Source organism: Vitis riparia, chromosome 7, assembly GCF_004353265.1.
Source record: "Vitis riparia cultivar Riparia Gloire de Montpellier isolate 1030 chromosome 7, EGFV_Vit.rip_1.0, whole genome shotgun sequence".
NCBI classification, from domain to species: Eukaryota; Viridiplantae; Streptophyta; class Magnoliopsida; order Vitales; family Vitaceae; genus Vitis; species Vitis riparia.
Window position 1 is genome coordinate 21,607,685 of NC_048437.1, and position 4,288 is coordinate 21,611,972.

The following is a 4,288-nucleotide window of genomic DNA, read 5'->3' on the forward strand; positions in this document are numbered from 1 at the left end:
TACATATAATTTAATCAGATCAAAATGAGATAAAACAGTACTTGAAACTATTAAATTAAAGATCTATCAAGTACCTAATCTTATTATCATTCCTAAGTATAAAAGAATAAAACTTTGCATGTCTGTCTTACAAACGTAATAAGATTTGACTTATTTGACTTATATTCGCACTAACACCATTTGAACCATTTGGTTGATGGTTCTATTTATTTTTACTATGTGTTTAATAATAAATTAATTTTTTATTTGATTGATATTATATGTTGTCATTTTTAATTGAAATTTTATTTAATCAATATATTTGAGGATAATTATAAACTTTTGAGTTCTTTTTAATAAAGGTGATATTTTTCTCAAAATTGAAAGTTTTTATTAGTAAAGTTTAAAATATTTCTAAATATTACTTAGTCAATTTATAACTTTTTTCTTATATATATATAAATTTAGAAAATTAGTTGAAATGATTTATAAATTAGTATTTGGTAAGTGATTCTTTTAGAAAAATATTATTATTTTTCTCTTTGTAACATAATATCAAAAGCACTATTATTTATTTATTTAATTTATGTCCCAATGATAAATGATTTTTTGTAGAAACATTTCTAATAAAAATGCTATGGATAAAAGAAAAAAATTAGAGGTAGAGTCATGATTTCAAAAAGTAATTTTCATTAAACATGAAACAATTTTTGCAAAGTTCAGGAGATGCAAAATTATCATTACTCCAATTTTAAGATTTTCTCTCAAAGCCAAAAATAATTTTATTAGAATCAATAATGCACCAGGTAGATGATGATTGGTCAAAAGGGTCAAAAACCAAATATTGCTAAAAGAGGATTAATTTAGATTTAGGGTAAGTTGCCTCTTCAACCTGGCTCCAACATGGAGTCCCTCTTGGTCATAATTAGGTAACCCATGTCCTCCCATACCCTATATTTTAGAATAAGGGTTTGTCTCCAATGAAGGTGTCCTCATACTCCTTACCATACACTCTCTCTTTTTTATTTATTTATTTTTCATTTATTTGGAACATCGAATCCTTCCTTATATAAGTACAATCACTAGATCACGTATCATGTAAACTAACATATAATTTCACAAAAATAATTATTAATCAAGGTACACTAATTAAAATCTATGAATCATTTTCTTTTTATTCATAGGACAGGACCTTAGACAGAACTAAAATAGAAATTTAAGAACTATTTTTTAGAATAGTTTATTGTTTTTCCAAACAAAAAACATAGAAGATACGTACCAAAAATTATTTTATGTTCTTAAAAATAGAAAATAAAATATTTTCAAATAACATCTTTTAATTATTTTTACTTTTTTTAGGACTATTTTAAGAAATAATTATATAAATATATAAAATAATTAAAAATAAAACACTGGTTATAAAAATATTAAAAGCAAGTTAAAAATATTTTAAGTTTTCAAACAGACTTTTATTTTATAAAAATTAGAGAATAATTTTTAAAAATTTCTTTTAAAAACTATTTTTCAAAATTATTTTCGAAAACAGTTAACATAATCCTAAAGCTAAACAATTAACATTGACAATTTGAAAATATTCACATATTTAGAATGAATTTATGAATATTTTTATTTAAAATACTTTTAATAAAAGTGTTTTTTAGAAACAATTTTGAAAGAATTATTTATCAAGTATTTCTTAAAATATATATATATTATAAACAATCTTTCAATTTTTCAAATATGTTTTCTAAATTTTATCAAAGGTTCAATTTTCTAAAAATATGGCAGAACAGTCTCTTAATTAAGAATCAAATGAATAATCTTTGACTATTAAAAGAAATTAATACAATTAAAATGATAATTAGAGAGGTGATACACAAATAGGAATGGCAACGGGGCGGGTTCAGGACGGGTCGCCCCCATCCCAACCCCGTCCCGTTTATTAAAAACAATTTCCATCTCTGTCCTGTTTCCCATACTCACCCTGTTTAATTTTTTTTTTTAAATTACTTTTACAATTTTTAATTACATTAAAATAAATATATTTTATAAATAATAAAATTATTATATTTTTTATAACTTATTTTATTAATTTTTATTATTATTATCTATATATTAAAAATAATAAAATAAAAATTTAAATTAAATTAATTTTAAATTTTAAATTAAATTTAATTTTATATGTAAATAGGGCGGGGCGGGGCGAGATGGGGCAATACTCGAACCCGCCCCAGGTTTAGAAAAAAATTCTCATATCCGTCCCAAAATTGTTTATTAAATTTAAATTCCGTCCCATTAGGGGCGGGGCAGGACCGAAAAAGCCCACTCCGTTGTCATCCCTATACACAAATGCATTTAAAAGCTTGGAGCCTTGTGATACACATACACTCCAAAAGCTCCCTAATTAATTAAAAATGTCAGACATATCTCAAATTAATAAATCAAAATGTGATGAACATGCATGCTACAATAAAATATATAAAAATAAAATTAAAAAAAAGTACCAAGCGAGCCATAGGGTGCATGGAACACATCTCTACAATAATGAGGAAGATGGAGTAGACAGTGTTGGATTATAAATAAAATAAAAGTAGAGAAAAAAAACCTGTAGAGTATGAAATAATTGACTAGTAGAGTGATGAAGGTGGGTCCAATCATCATCAAGGCAAATAGTGAGCCACCTAATATTCTGAAGCTCCTCCAAGTGGAAATGAGTCCTTGAGTGGTGGGTCGCTCCTGTGGATAGTTGAGGGGCACCATTTTCTTCATACACATATGGACTGTCCCTCAAGGTTGGGGCATGGGGGGTGACTCCTGATTTTATTATTTTTCACTCTTCTTTAATTATAATTATAAGATGCCCACATGTTCTTTATTTATTTATTTATTAATTTTCTATCAATTTTGAAATATGATTTTTCTTTTATATATCCAAGATTTTGACATTGCAAGAAGAAATCCTGTCACATTGATAGAAACAAATTTAAAATAAATATTATGTAAACCATCATAAAATCTATACCATTTCTTACTATTATTGTCAGTTTGTTTAGAGATGTCCAGAATGCTAGATTTACGGAGATCTTATTCACGTACCAATATGGATTAGTTTTAAGATCAAAACTCGATGCAATAATTGACAATTTTTATATGATTTTTATTTTAAAAAAATTAATATAAAATAATATATGTAATAGTAGAGGCCCATCTTAAAGAAGATAATAGTTTTTAAAAATTTGATATATTAAAGAAATTTCACTACTTCAAATCCCCTTTTTTTTTTGTAAAAAAAAAAAATTGAAATTAATTTTTCTTAATATAAGATAATCCCATATATTTTGTAAAAGAGATTTAAAAAAATAAAAAAATAATAATTTATATAATAGTTATTGTAAATATTTCCTAATATGATCTTTATAAATTTAAGGGCTAATATTTAATTTTTCATTCCACCCAATAGCTAAAAAAAATGAGAAAAGACATCTCACCTTGGTGATGACCAATGCAATCCTGATTTATTAGTGCCATACTCTTGTCATTATTTCAATCTTTATCACTTGATTTGACAGATGATTAGTGAACAATGAAGGCCATATAATCCTTTAAGTTCCTAACACTATATCTTAATTTGTATTGGGACCAGTACTAGTGAAGTAAAATTTATATGGTTCATATTATTGCGTAGTTTGCATAATATCTATGTATTATCAAATCATGGTTTCCATTTGTTGAATCAAGTAGGTCCTGTGTGTTAGATTTTGGTTTTTACTTGTACTACGTGTTCTTTCTAGGTTTTCATTTGATTGGAACGTTGATATTTTATTCAATGTTAATTGACTTCTTAATTTAAAAAAATAATTTCATTAATTTTAATTTATTTAAGTTGAATATTTTATTTTAATAATTGAAAATAATTTAATTTTGTGACAATTTTCCTTTTCCGTACTAAAATATGGCATGCCCACAAAAATTTTAAAAATAAGAAATTAAAAGTAGAAACAAAACTAAAGGCAAATCATGAATAAGTGATTCACATATGAACTTTCAAAAAAAGTTCAATTTGTTCTTATTTTATAAATTCTTATAAAATTGATATCTTTCTAAAGGTTTTTTTTTTTCAATATTCCAAATTTTATTTACAACATTTTAATTCTTCCATATATAACATAAAAATAAAAATTAGAAATGCAGTTGAAGCCCTGCATAAGCTTGTAATTAATTAATTTATTGTCACATTGAAAAAACATACAATTGGATGGAAAAAAAATATACAATATCCTTGTACAATTTTTTTTTTTTTTTTTTTAAT